General features: G+C 31.0%; 1 non-coding gene across 2 annotated transcripts; it reads left to right on the plus strand.

The window, feature by feature from the left end:
• The first annotated feature begins 6,026 nt into the window (after nucleotides 1–6,026).
• LOC100782417 (uncharacterized) lies at nucleotides 6,027–12,997 on the plus strand. Of its 2 annotated transcripts, none has more exons than XR_413858.4 (8): nucleotides 6,027–6,407; nucleotides 6,783–6,836; nucleotides 7,388–7,483; nucleotides 8,631–8,758; nucleotides 9,441–9,636; nucleotides 10,184–10,272; nucleotides 10,619–10,860; nucleotides 10,966–12,997. It is a non-coding gene; the product is annotated as an uncharacterized protein (transcript). The 2 variants fall into 2 exon arrangements; XR_003266749.2 differs by having other exon boundaries at nucleotides 6,029–6,407; nucleotides 6,783–6,840.
• Nucleotides 12,998–16,357: the final 3,360 nt, after the last annotated feature.

Raw genomic sequence — 16,357 nt, forward strand, 5'->3', positions numbered from 1 at the left:
CAACAAAATTAAAAATAATTAATCATAACAACAGTCTTTTTAAAATAAATAAGTGTATCTGCTTGCTGCATCTACTAAATTAAATTTAAACTTAAACTTAAACTAAAAATTAAAATAAGTAAACATTATTAAAAAATAACTTCAAAGTAAAAAAATTACTCTAATTAAATAATTTATGAAAAATTCCTCAACTTCACAAAAAATTTTAGACATAAAATAAAAGGGTTATAAATGAAAGGATTACACTTAAAAAAATTTCAGACGGAACATAATTAAAATTACAATTTTTTTATTAACTTATACTATATTTTATAATTAAAATTACAATTTTTTTTGTTAACTTATACTATATTTTATCACAAGTAAAATGAAACTTCGTTTTTAACTCTAAACAAACCACAAAATAGTTAAGAAATAGCATGTAATTAGTTTTTGTCTTAAATTAAATTATATGTCAAATAATACCAAAACAATTCTATATGTCAAATACGAAAATTAAATTCATTCACAAAAACAGTTAAAAAAAGGCTTACAAATAATTACTGCTAATAATTTCTAAATTAAAAATCTAATTTACAAAATTAATGCAATTTGACCTTCAAATTTTATTCTAACCATAAAATTTATTACTTCAAAATAAAAAATTTATACATGAGAAATAAACAAAACTAAATAAGACTTTCTTTAAATAAATATAAAAAACTTACTATAGAATCAACAAATTTCAAACTCTTTCTCTTCCTCTCTTTAGTTTCTTACTCTCTTTCAGTATGAAATTTTGCAAGTATTGAGTATCATTGCAAGTGCTCTATTTAAACAAAATTTACAAGAAGAAAGCTGAAGCTATCTCTCAATTTACACGCCATTAAATTGTATGCATGTGAACAAGGTGTAGCCTCTCTGAACCCTAACCTGTGAACATCTAGAGCTAGCTTTGAACCCTATTTCAGACCTTATGTTTAGTCTCATCATGAACAAGGAGAGCATGCGCAACTTCCTACATTGAGTATCATTGCAACTGCTTTATTTAAACAAAATTTACAACAAGAAAGATGAATCTATCTATCAATTTACACTGTAAATTTACAAGCCATTAAACTGTATGCATGTGAACATATAGTCTCCCAATGCATGTGCCTCTGAACCCTAACATAACATGCTGCTTTCATATGTCTCGTCATGAACAGGGAGCATCTCGCCGTTAGCATTGGCGAGATTGCCCTAGGTGTATGTCGCCATTATTGCTGGCGGCATCAGTGCCTACTCAGCATGTATTTCGCCAAGAAGAATGGTGGCATGAGTCCTACGTGGAGCACAAGGGGAATCGCTTCTCCTACTGGCAGCATCCCTGAACTCGCTAATGCATCTGGCGGCATCAAATTAGAAACAGACCCCCCCTGCAATTTCTTTCAAAAGGGACCATGATGCGTAAATTGTTTATAAATGTGTCCCTCTACAGTAAATTTGCCCACTAAATGATCTTTCAAGTCATGCACTTCCCTTGCATAAAAACACATTAAACAAGGGCATATCACTTTACTTGGGTCTTCTGCATGATCAACAACAAACCTAATGAACTCATCCACTCCATCTTCATATTCTTTTGATAAGTGGTTGACAACCATCCATATTTGATCCATATTTTACTAATCTAACAAAATAATTATTCACATTAGTCAACTTCATATTTTAGAAGTTTATGTCTACTCGTAAGGAGAAGCAATGAATCATTCACTCAATTAGTCAAAACAATTTGTGTATGCATTCATGAGTCACACTATAACATTTGAAACGTAACATTTTCAAGTAAATAGAGACATAACTATATGTGGATAAACAATGAAATACGATTGTGTACCTTTTTAGCCATGTGGCGTTGTAGATGAGGTGAGAAACGGAGGGTGTCGATGGAGAGTTATAAAGAGGAAATTAAATGAACAATCGAATGGAATAATTACTGACTATTAGAAGTATAAATAACTTTGATGAGAACACTCTAATTAGAAAGCAAGAAAATTTAAAAACAGATTTAGAGAATTCCTCAAGCATGTTGAATAAAGCACTAAAATTATTTTTTCTAGTAATGTGTGTGTGTGTTACTCCATAATAAAAATAAAAATAAACCAAATACTAATAAGGTTTGTATAGTTAGATGTATTTTTGTTAGAAAGCAATAATTAACAAAAAAAAGCTAAACATAATAACACTAGCGGGCCTTTCCAAGAGTTCAGCACTCCCTAATCAAATTTGGGTTATTTTAAGTTAATATACCCAGCAACCACTCCACAGAGTTAGGCTTTAACAAAATAGTGATCTAGCATAGCCATCAACATTGAAAGCAATGAATCTTATAGTATCTAAGAAAAATATAATACAATGAAGACAATATCAAAGAGAAAAAAAAGGTGTGCATGAGATACCGAAAAGCTGAAATCTGGGCAGTTAGCTTCTAATTAATCTGATGAGTATCAACAAAACTAAATCAAAGGCAAGAAACAACCTTGAATTGATGGTGGCACTAGGAGCAACAGGTGCCAATATCAAATGTTTCACCAAATTTTAGGGTAACAAATATATGAAAAGGAGAAGATGAAAAAATTAGCGAGAGGAAGGCCAATGCTATAGAAGCCAACTAGAGAGGGCGAAAAGAAAGAGCATAAAGATTACAGGAAGGTTTTGGGAAAGAAGGTGAATGTAGAAGCTAAGTTTTGTGTGTGGGAAAGGTTTTTTTTTAAGTTACGTTTATGAGTAAATATATATAGAAAGAAAGTGTGTGTAGGTATATATAGAAAGAAAGTGCGGGAGAGTTTATATCAAAATAAAAAAAAATGTGCAAAAGATTATTTTAATCTTTTATATTTTAACGCCAAATAATGATAAAAAAAAAAAAGATATAACATCCATCGAAAGATTAACAAAACATATGACACCTATCTAAAGATTAAAAAAAAGATTTAACTGCCCTCTAAGATAAAAAAAAAATACCACTCATCTAATGATAAAAAAAATATTTAACAACCATCTAAAATAATATTTATATCAAAAATTGTTTAATTTATTTTAGAGAATTTTAACCGTCATAAAAAAAAATTCAATTTATTTTAGAGAATTTTAACCGTCATAAAAAAAATTTCAATTTATTTGTAATCAAATTATGCATGTAAGTCATATATTCATATCAGATTATCGTATAACGAAAATACCATTCAGGACCTTAAAAAATGTTTTATTTTTACAAAGACTAAATTAATACAAAAAGCTTTACAAGGACCAAAATAATATTTTTCAAATTTTACAATAACTTCAAACATATTTTACTATAAAAAAATTTAACACCCATTTGATGATAAAAAAAAATTTAACACCCATCTAATGATAAAAAAACTGAACACCCAACTAATGATAAAAAAAAAAGATTTAACACCCATTTAATGATTAAAAAAAGATTAAGGTCTCTAGCTTAACTTAGTTTGCCAGTGGAATCTAAAGAAGATTAATAAATTCCTATAGAGAAGGTGAAATTTGGTGATTCATACATTTAAATTAGCATTGACAAATTAAGCATTTCAATACACTTAATTTATGCATGCATTAAAATAAATTAAAAATTAGATAAAATTAACATTATAAATTATTCAAAAATATATAACTTGTATTGGTTGATAAATCAAGCAAAGAAGCAACATATCAATTTTTTAACATCAAAAGGACCAAGTTGTCAAGATAGATAAATATTTTGAAACAATAGCAAGTAAAAAGTGTCAAAAAAACTAACCTTTAAAACAAGAAAAACCACGGTAAAATTAACTCAATTTCCTTTATACTCTTGAAATTCAACAATAGTGAAATAAGATATAATACTCCACCTCCTCTTATATTTTTTAAATCCATCTTTCTTTGTTCTTTGGCTTGCCTCCATCTGTCAACCAACAAATTATACGACAGTTCAAAACAAGGACTCACTCCTTTGATGCAGAGCTCAAAGACCTGAAAAGCCATTGTTCATAATAAGAATAGTAGACCATACATTTACTACCATCAAGGTCTAAAAACAAAAAATAAAGTTCACTTGCTAGCACCACAAACATTTGAAATAGAACTATAGAACAATAGAATTGGGGGAAAAAAAGAGATAATTATTTCTATAAAAAATTCTTTGAAGAAAGAGTAGTTCATGTTGTCTCTCAGGCTGAATCTTACATTTTCAAGTGCTTAATGAAAAAAATGATCTACAATTGAATCTATTATTAGCTTTGTGGTGTGTGACTCAAAATCACAATTGGCACAAGTGAGAAGGCTTTAAAGTGGTGCTGTCATAACTGTTTTCAGTTATTATAACTGAATTGGTTTTGACACCAAAGTATAGCCTTTGTTCCTAGGACTAACTTTTAGAGTGTATATATACTCTTGATCATGTAATGCAAAGAGAGAGTTTTAGAGGCTACAAAACAGAGAAGTTGCAGGAAATTCAGAAACTTCTTAAAAGAGGTAGTGAGCTAGGTGATTGAGAGAGGTTTTAAAACGAGAAACCAAGAGAGATTAAAGTTAGCTGCTGCTTGTATTGAACTTGTAATTTCATGATCAATGTGATGATGATGAGTTGCACTTTCCCGTGGATGTAGGTACATTGTCGAACCACGTAAATCTTTGGGTCTTGCTCTGCTGTGCTTGTTTACTGTGTTTTTTATTTGTTTTTCTTTTGATCTTGTGCAGGTTTAAGAGTAGCAGAACTATAGAACTTTTTTTCAATACAATCACTAGGAATAGAACTATAGAACTTTTGTTCTGTTTGCTAGGTTTATTAATCTCTCTTATTCTATAACCATGAAAAACTCATATCCATATATAGAAAATCGTATACATATCAACTAAGCTAGGGTTGGTTAATAACAATTTTTAACACTTTAGTACGTACTAAACAATTAAGTTGTTAATAAGCTGATTATTGAAGCGTGAAGAATGAGGGTTAGTTCAATAAGACAAATAGCAATTAATAATAAGACATGGTATAAAGAAGAAGGCGAATAGAGTACCAATTGTGGAGGCGCTTGTGGAGTTAGGTTAATGGTGTACTCCAAAGTAACCACCTCACTACAAGAAAAATAACCTATGCCTACGGACGCTTTTTTGCTACAGACATAAATTAGTGTAGGTAAATCTCAAAAATACTTTTACCTACAACTGACTAATGTAGGTAAAACTCAACCACTTGTACCAACCATTATTTGGTGTAGGCAAATTCATTAAAACTAAAAAAATACTTCTACCTACAACTATGTTGTGTAGGTAAAACTCCAAAAAACTTGTACCTATGGTTGATTAGTGTAGGTAAAACTCAAAAGAATTACTACCTATAGAAACACAGTGTAGGCAAAATTTTAAAAAACTTATACCTACAACTACTTGATGTAGATAAAACTTCACAAAATCTATGCCTATAATTGGTTGGTGTAGGTATAACCTCAAAAGTCTTATACCTACAATTGTTGGTGTAGGTAAAATTCTTTAAGACTATTTGAATTTGAATACTAGTCTCTTGTTTTTTTTAGTAAATACTCAATTTCAAAAAATAATCATTCAATTTAAATTAATTTTAGTTAAAAATTATTCAAAATTTTCATTGACATTCGTCGGGACACGTGACACGTGTGTGACCAAATTTCCCATTTGAACTTCGGACCTGAGCGTTGTTTTCTCAAATCCACTTTAATCTAACCCAACACAACTTTCTCTTTATTTTGGGATTGAAGAAGAATAACAAAAATCGTGACTTGTTCGCCAAAGAGAAAAGTGTAGAAGAAGAAGTAAAACATTAACCTTTCTCAATTTTTTAAAATTCATAAACAAATATTTGATAGGTTATGATCCTTAAACTATTCTCTAATTAAGTTTTTAGTCCCATACCATATTAAGTATACCAGTGATAATATGACAAACATTTTGTAACCTAAAAGCCGAAAGCAAATTACCAATTGCCCAATTGTGCGGCCCCTTGACTATGAACCAAAACAAGCGTCCCTTGTAAAAACTTGTAATAAAACTCCTGAAACCAATTGCAACCTCCCTCTCACGCACACAGCTTTACTCATTGCTTGTTTCCTTGTTGAAAACCCCTGCTGCCCCACAGTCCTATGCTACCCTTCAGAACATTGATTCACTTTACGCACATGCACAGTGGCTTGGGTATTATCTTAGTGCCCAGGGAGTATAAAATGCATGTGGCTCTGATTTTTAATGTTTTGGCGCCTGTCCTTAACAAATAACAATGGCTTCGAACAAAAGGCATTTCACGGAGGAAGACGACGATCCTCACTCGTTCTCCAAGAAATCGAAGGAATCTGAATCTGAATCCGATGCATCCCCTTCTTCTCTTCGCATTTTTCTCAATCCTGCGGACTATGACTTGGGTATTCATTCTCACTTCACTATCATTCTTGTTACTTGTTTTCATTGAAAACCTAACATCTTATCCAAGGCACTGTAAAAAATTAGACGCTGAATACTTAAAATTGATAGAATTTGAAAGGATCGCTAGTTATTGGTCTCTTAGGGGGAAGTGGTTTGGGGTTTTGAGAATTTATAACGTCATAATATTTTCTCGAGCTATTAACTATTCTTGTTCCTAGTGCATAATTCTCCTTTCATTCACTGTGTTTCTGCATACAAGCACTAGAGTTACTTCCAACTAAAGATTATTTACAAATTCATCCTCGTGCTCTAGATTGGAGTTTAAAGTTTCATTTTCAGCAGTTTTCTTCCTGATTTTTTGGACATATTTCTAGGTGTGGGATTACATAAGTGGAAAGCTGAAGAAAGATCTACAGTACCAGGCTGATGTGAGTGAGTTTTTATTTGAACGACTTTACCTGCCAAGAATAAATAAATGTCTTGTATCTGATAGTTGATGATGAATTTGGAAATAGATATTTGGCTGATATATTTCCTTGGTAAGGTTTACTTAGCCCCAAGGTTACCAAACACTTTTGTTACTTTGGTACCTTTACATTTATAACTGCATTCAAAGCTGTAGAAAAGATATTTCACTCAGATCTTTGTTGTCATTTTGGGAACTATTTCATATATATATATATATATATATATATATATATATATATATATATATATATATATATATATATATATATATATAAATTTATGCACTGATTACACCTTTTTTTCATGTGATTGTATTTTCTTTCATGATATGATGTCTTGTTTTGATAATATGTCTCTTGCTCACTTTGTGTTCAGTAAGTGTATGAAGTTATGAACATATCTGCTTGATTTATGCTGTCTAAGAATTTTAATACTATTGATTTAAAGGAAATTTCTTATAGTTTATCAAAAGTCTTTGCCTTAGACATTTTCTGATTCTATGAACTTGCAGGAAGTGTTCATGATGCATGATGATGTTGTGCTTTGTGTAGACTTTAGCACAGATTCAGAAATGCTTTCATCTGGGTCTCAAGATGGAAAGATTAAAGTGAGTAATACTTGTCTGCATTTAAGGCTGCATGAGCTAACCTATAGAAGAAATTCTTGTATCCTTGATTTTGTACATTTTATATTTTCAGGTGTGCACTGCACATATAGCTTTGATATTTCTGTGAAATAGAACTGAGCTACCAAACAAAATTCATTTGGTGAAATTTAGATTGTATGACTTTGAAGCATGGGTTAATAGTGAATAGCGTCAAATTGTGCAACAATAGTATAGTGATGATGTGGGGAAGATTTGCCTCTGGTAGCTTTAATTTGTGGTTGCATTGTGTTTTTGCTTTGCACTGATTGCAATCTAGATGGTGGTATTTTATGGACAAAATTGTGAAGTGGCTGCAACTTTAGGCAGTGGCGAAATCACGTATTTTGTCCACCCTCCACCCTTTTACGGCATTGGCCACGCATTTTTGTAGGGAAATTTTTGTGATTTTACTCCATTTTTTGCAACAGTAGGATTTTAGGATTAGAATCCCTTCATCCATACAGATAACCCAGCCACCCCACCCTGTATTTGTACCTCCTTATTCTTCCCTCATCTTTTCTGGCTACCAAGTACCACCCAGCAACCCGAGTGTTTTCTGGCCATTGGCCAAACCTGTCCTTTTTTTTGGCAGCCAGAACTTCTGTACTCTGGTCTTTGCCCTATCACCTCTATTTTGCATAGCTTAGTTAGTCCCACCTTCCTGTCTTGCATGTTTTTTTTTCATGGATGATAGTCTGTGCTGTCTTTTTCTTCCCTTATGCTTGACTATTGTTATGGACTTATAAATTACGCCTTGGATTAGTGGTAATTGTGTCTAGGCTGATTTTTATTTTTTAATGATGAATATGTCTTTAATTTGGTTTTCTTTATTTTTTTTATTTTAAAAATGAGCATTTATATGAATGTGGTATAAATTATTTATTGTGCATGTTGGGCCATCTTGCATTCCATTTCACTCTATGATTTGTGTTTATAACTTCATATGGTCCTACTTTGTCTCATTATCTTCTGGTTCCTTGAATTTTTGCTATCTCCAATTCTTGTCGATGTTGTAGTTGCTGACTTGCTGTTTTTGGAAATGTTTATGTTTTTACCCCAACTGTTAATATGTAAAACTTAAAATTGTATATTTCACATTTCATTTTAGGTTTGGCGTATTAGGACTGGTCAGTGCTTACAGCGTCTTGAACGTGTTCATTCTCAAGGTGTCACAAGTGTTTCCTTCTCCCGTGATGGAAGCCAGTTATTAATCACTTCATTTGATAGCACAGCAAGGTTTTTCATTTAATTTTACTTATTTAATGTTGTTTTGTTATAGAACCGTTTATATTCCATTAGCTCACCTGACATAAAATTTTGGCTTGAAAGGTTCTTTTAACATGTTAACAAGCAGAGCATGAATGACCAAGTGATTAGAAGTTGGCATTATTATTAGTAGATAGTAGCAAGCCTAAAATCCACCATACAAATGTCGGGTTGACATTGCGGTCAATGGAGGAAAGCATGGTGGTTACTGGTTGCAATATATTTTTCTTTTCAAATGCTAAAATAAATCTACCAAATATAATTGTCATATACTAACTATCTGGAAAGGCTAAGCTTCTAGCTGAAAGGACATGAATGGTCCTCCTTTTCCTCGATATAATCATCATTTTATTGTCTTCAAGTGAGACATATCCTTGTTCCTGTAGTTCCTATTCTTCATAGCCTCTTCTTCATTCTTCTTCCAAACAATGGCGCTAGAAGCTTGTGAAAGGATTCTTATTAGAGATATTGGAGGAGATGCAAATGAAATTACTCATTTCTGTGCTGCTCTTTATTCTTTAATTTAGAGCACAACTCGTTCAAATCTTTAATGCTTTATTACTGCAGTATATTTTATATCTTAACATTATGAAATGCTTTGATAAAATGTTAGCAACTGTTAAGTGAAAATGTTCCTCTTTTTGTAATACAGAATTCATGGCCTCAAATCTGGAAACTGTTAAGTGAAAATGTTCCACTTTATAATATGGCTATATAGGGCCACCCAAAAGGAGGAATATTTAACCTATTTTTTGGAGAAGGCTTATGACTTTGGTGGGACCACTTGGGCCATGACTGAATTCAGTTGGGACGTTAAGTACGTTGGTGTTCAAGCCATTGCTTCCATGGTAATAATTCCCTCACACACACTTCCCTTCTCCTTTTTTTTCTTTTCCTTTATTGTAAATTGTAATTTGTAATATCTCATTGATCATTCTTCTACCTTTCAAAGTTTTAAAATGCCAAAAAGGTACATTAGAAGTACTATACTGACTTTCAAAAGAAAAAAAAAAAGAGCACCATGGTTTATTTCTTTATATATTTCTTCATGGGTTCAATTTACATTGAGAGTAAATTCTCACCAGGTATATATATTAAATGTAAAAAGTTATAATTGACTAATTAAGACCAATTCAAACAAGTATCTGAATCTTATTTCATGGTTTATGATCCATAACAGCGTGATTTAAAACATACGAGGTGAATATGTAATGTATAGCATGTTTGGTTTCACTTTTCACGTTTAGAACATGAGTTTCTTACTTGGATCTGAACGAGTTGTCAAACACGCTAGTAGTGTAAATTGCTTACCGACATTTTTCATGAGCTTGGTCCATCATATTCATTCATCTTATTGCATGACAACTGACACTTGTTTCTTTTCTAATTTTCCAGATGAAAAATATTTAGCTATTGTCAGCTCTAGACCACGGGTTATAAGCTGGGAAATTGGGGAAGAGATTCTGAAGTTCCCTAATGATTTGGTAATCTTCATTACTTATTCTGGATACGAATATTTGTCTTCACAAGTTAAAAGCATCATTACATTTTAGTTTTATTCCTCAACAGGGAAATGTAGAGCACATTTCTATATCGAGTGATGCCAAAAATTTAGTTACATTAGATTTTAAGGGTAAACATCTTCAAGTTTGGAAGTGTGATTTAAATTCAGGAAGTCTGTGTAGAGGTCCTACACTTCCCATAAGACATCCTCCATTAGTTTATGTAAAATTTACTCTTTGGCATGATGAGCAGTAGTACTACCACAGTACCACTATCTGAGTATATTTAAGAATTGATTGGTATTTTTTGTACTATCATTTAATGTAGATCAACATGAGGCTACTGAAGGAGTCCTTCTTGATGATGATTTGAATGAGCCAACAATGGGAGAGAAACTTGCTAGTCTAAGTGTTCTGGATGGGAACAAATCAAGGAGTGATATAGAGCAAGAATCTTTTGTCCCAGCAAAGCCTCCAAGTGCAGACTCTGTACATGTTTTGCTTAAGCAAGCATTAAATGCTGATGATCGCACCCTTCTGCTAGATTGCTTGTTTACACAAAATGAGAAGGTTCTCTTTCTCTCCTATTTCTATTGAACATTATGTATATTTGAATGGAAATTGTCCACTTGCTCAGTTTCTTATATGTTATACATGATGTAACTCCTTTTGCAGGTTGTTGTAACTTTTCAAAGGCCATGTTGCAGCAGATCTCTAACTTTGTGCAGCATAATAATAAGCTCATGTATATTTAATTAAAAATTATAATCAACAAAGAGTGTAATTAGGAACTAGTTTTATTATTATTATATGACATTTACCTACAGAACACCGTAGGTACAAGTAAATTGACTTTTACCTACAGTTAGAAATTATAAGTATAAATTAATATCTTTTACCTACACATTTGAAATAGTAGGTGTTACCTATAGTGATAGTTAAATTTGACTGTAGGTAAAAATATATCCGTAGGTAAAGCCTATAGTGACAGACTATTAGTTGTCACTGTATACCCCCTCAAAGTTGACGCAAAAAACGTCTGTAGGACAAAGTCCTTTATACTTCTACCTACGGATTTTGGACTTCTAGTGATAGATCTTGACAGTAGGTAAAAGTCATTTTCCTTGTAGTGCCTCCTCCTTCCTACCCTTCACCTTCTCCACCATGCTTAGTCACTAATTACTCACTTTCCTTAGGGATCGGGAAAGGCTTTGGCAACATTCTAAACTCAACAGAGGAGGAGAAGAAGAAAAATGAAGGGAGTACGAGGGAAGATCGAAATAGGGAAAACAATTGAGAAGGGATTGGACATTGGAAACAATGGGATAGAACTCGGATCAAATTATTTTTATCTCACAAATTAAGATAAAAAAAAAGGTATGTGGAATTGGAAAGTTCATGTGAATCACATATAGTAGATTATAGGTAAAGGTTTAAAATAATTAATTTTAAAGTTTAACAAGATAAAAAATTATAATAAACAATAATAATATAAAATTCATACCATATATTTTAGTTTTTTAAGGGGATGCCTATTTTAGTTATTAATGTACATTTAAAAGTGTTTTTCACTAATATTATCCAAACGAGTTTCTATAATGATAAAAGTATTTTTTTTTCCTTAAAGAAAAGTAATTTTAGAACAGGAGAGCTAATGATCGATAACACCATGGATAGAGTCTAGCATTGCGAGTTGCAATGGAAATAATGGCATCCGGTGGAGGGAGTAGGAATGTGTGAAACATCAAAGAGAGAAAGAGAATTACAAGAACGAGAGTACGTGTGAACCTTTTGCCAAAATTGGAAGAAAAAAAATAGAATTAACGGGGTTTATCTACATTAACTATGCGTAGGTATAAGTTTTACCACCAAAGGGGTCTACCTCAGTTGGTTAATTCAGAAGAGTGTATAAGTATTATAATTTTTCTCGTACTTTGATTCCAACGAATAAAAAAAGGATAAAAGTTCTACAAACGCTACAATTATAAGTGTCACCCTAAGTGTGTATAGGTATCGGTAATTTTTTTAAGTGTTAACACCCATCTAATAATCTAATAAAAAATAATTAACACCCATTGACATGACAACTTGTTTATATTGAAACATTGTTATATATATTTTCTTAAAATTTGGACAGGCACTTGCTTTAGGAAATGTTGTTTAACAACCGTAGATATGACAATGTGTTTGTATTGAAATGTTGTTAAATTTTTTTTATAAAATTGGGACGATACTTTTTTCAACAAATGTTGTTTAGCATCCATATCACAACAACACTTCTTATAAGAAGTGTTGTTTAATGTGCCTCTCACAGTGCTAACAGCATTTTTAACCAAAAAGTTTTGTTTATTTTATGTTGTTAAAGGACTCTTTTGTAGTAGTGAAAAGAAAGAGTTTACAAAAGCACACTAATAAGTCATTAGTGCATATTTAAGAGAAAAAAATGATAAAATAGAATAAATATGAGTATTATAAAAAGTATATAAGGTGTGGACAAATCTATAGTTTAAGTGTTATATTAATCAATAGTTTGATTACTTAACCATATACTACATCATTTTACTTTAGAAGATTTGTGCTCAAAGAAAATTTATTATGAGATATTACTAAGAATGTGTGCACCAATACAATGAAAAACTATTAAAACAACGGGAGATTGATGCAGTCGGGAAAGTAGACACTGTTAGAAAATTAAAATAAAATGAAAGAAATAAATAAGAAGAAAAAGAAGAGTCTTGAATTAAATAATAAAATAACAGTAGCAAAATAATTTTAATTAGCAGAACATGAATCAACAACGCACTATATCATACAATAAGCACAAAGAAAAAATAAATTAGGGAAAGAAATAATTTAGCCTAGGTTGAAGCACGTAAATGAAAGGATTTCCGAACCTTATGAACACCAATGCTCTTGCTCTCAAAAATAAGTTTTTCATAAGAGAAGGAAGAGAAAATTTTAGGAAGAAAGAAATCAGACTGTTGCTCTACTTGTGTGTTTTTTAGAGAGGAGGAAAGAAATATATAGAGGCATAGACCCCCTTATTCCCTTATGCAACAATAAAATATAACTGTTGGAAACCAAATATGATCATTGGAAACCAACTTACAGGTGTCGAAACAAACGTAACAAATTGTTGACTCATTAAAACAAAATCTTAGAAAGATAGAAAATTTAATTTTACATAACAGATTCTAAAATAAATATTTTATTTTATAAAATAGAATTAATATAAGTAATATATATATTTATAAATTTTAAATTATAAAACAATATTTACTAACACTCCCCCACATAATTTAAAATTTTCAAATATATATTTAAAAAATAATAATTGTATAGAAACATAAAAGAAAGAAAGAGCATGTGATATTGTATTTCAGTATAAGAAACCTGCTGGGTTTGAGCCTTATACCTAGTGTTTATGAACTTTCATCCAAGAAAAATATAATAATTTAATTGTCTTGAACTACACTTTCTTTAACCGGAATTTAGTACACAATCCCTACAATATTGGCGTTCAAATAGGTTTTAATCAGTGGTATTACGCTTGTATCTTGTTTCGTGAGTGACACTTAGAGATTAGCCCATATCTCACAGTGGCGGCCCTACCACCACACTCACTAGGTGAATCCTGAAAGAGTGGTTTGTGACCCTCACCCCTACAATAATTGTCATCGGATTCATTAAGATGTATTTTTTATATATATACCAAAAATACACATATACAAATACCTCAACCTTAATATTGTCGTAATTTATAATACACATAGTCATAGGAATAAGAAACGGAACAACTCAGTCAAATTTTATTTTGATGTACTTTAGTCAACAAATAATTTTGTTGTTACCCGTTGAACTCCATTCATGAGATCATCAATCACACAGAAACGGGTGTCCATTGTTGTAACTAAATAATAGGCTTTAGTCTCATTCCCCTCGATGACTCAAGTACTTGTTGACACGTCAACCCTTTTGTAAGTGGATCCGCAATATTATTTTCTGACCTGACAAAATCAAGAGAAATAACACCATGAGAAATCAAATTTCTGATAGACTTATGTCTCACTCTTAAGTGTCTTCTTTTTTCATTAAAATTTCTACTAGTAACTTTAGATGTAGCAACTTGACTATCACAATGCATTGGAATTGGAGGTATAGGCTTATTCAAGAATGGAAAATCACATAACAAATTTTTAAGAAACTCAGCCTCACTAGTAGCCGTATCTAAAGCAATAATTTTTTACTTCATGTGAAATAATAGTTTGTCTAGTAGATTTTCATGATACTGTACAACCAGCTAAACTAAAGACATAACTACTTGTCAATTTTGTTTCATCAAAACTAGAACTTCAATTTGTATCACTAAACCCATCAATTACTTTCCAATCTACCAACTGCATATGCAATATCAAGCAGGCCTAGAGAAGTTTGTCAAATGCTACAAAAACCATTAATTTGAGAATATTTATATAAAAAAATTAGTTTACTCAAATTTTTCTTTAACTTAATGGATGAGTCAGAAGGAGCAGAAACATGTTTCACATCAAAATAATTAAACTTCTTCAATAGCTTTTCAACATAATACGATTGGATAAAAACCATGTCATCATTTTTCTTTATATGCTTAATACTCAAAATCACATTTACACGACCAAGGTCTTTCATATCAAAATTTCTAGACAATAAAGACTTCACATCATTTATGAAATGCATATTACTACCAAATATAAATATGTCATCTAGATACAAACATAAAATGGCACATCCATTATCATCAAATTGTTTCACATACACACATTATCATTAATTTGTAAACCATACGAAAGAATAACTTGATCAAACTTTTGTGTCATTGCTTTGGAGCTTATTTTAAACCATATAAAGATTTAACAATTTATTTTTCAAGGAAAAACATTTTTAAAGAAAGTGACATCTCTATATTCCATAATAGTACCATTAGAAATTCCAGTCACTTCTAAATTAACAACTAAGAATCTATAAGTAGTATTATGTAAAGAATATCCAATAAAAATACAATTAACATTTTTTTTTCAATTTTCCTTTTCTTATTAATAGGGATGTTAACCTTTACTAGACACCCCCACACTTTAAGATATTTCAGATTTAGTTCTCTTTTTCTCCATAGCTCATGAAGAATTTTTTTAAAAAAATTATAAGATACCATATCAAGAAAATGACATACAAAATATAAAGTTTCACCCAAGTGTTCATTTTATTGCTTTGTGATTTGTATTTTCACATGTTTATTATTAATATTTATTATTATTATTTTAGCATGAAACTACATATATAGAGGCAACCAGTCACTAACGTATAACAACAAAATATTTGCAACAATAACATTAAGAAACCCTAACATTAAATACTTGTAACGTTCACAAAGGAAATTGACCAAGTAAAACATAACTTCCTAACATATAGGAATGAAATTAGTGGGATGCTTTTAGTTTTTCACATAGACTAATTCTAAAAGCATTTTATCTTTACAAAACATAATTGATAAAGAAAATATATTTTAATTTTAAATTATAAGAAAATATTTTTCATCAATCTCCCACTAATTTAAAATTTAAGGAATGAAATAATATAATAAAAACATTTTTAATGGAGCATAATATATTGTATTTTCATCCATTAATTTTCCAGGTTTACTAGAAAGGGACTCAATCATATCCATTATAGATATTTTGATAAAACGTGATGCTACTGCAGAAAAGACTATGCAAGAAGAAAGTATAAAATTTTTCTCTCTAAGACTGTTAGAAAATTAAAATAAAATGAAAGAAATAAATAAGAAGAAAATGCAAAGCCTTGAATTAAATAACAAAATAACAGTGGCAAAATAATTTTAATTGACAGAACATGAATTAACAACGCACTATATCATACAATAAGCACAAAGGAAAAATAAATTAGGGGAAGAAATAATTTAGCTTGGATTGAAGCGCGCAAACGCTATCCTTAGAGAGAAAACGCCCCCACTGCACTCGTAGGAAAATCTGATTGCACTATTCTCCCAAGATACAACAACCCATTGGTTCCG

The sequence above is a fragment of the Glycine max genome, chromosome 4 (assembly GCF_000004515.6).
Source record: "Glycine max cultivar Williams 82 chromosome 4, Glycine_max_v4.0, whole genome shotgun sequence".
Lineage (NCBI taxonomy): Eukaryota > Viridiplantae > Streptophyta > Magnoliopsida > Fabales > Fabaceae > Glycine > Glycine max.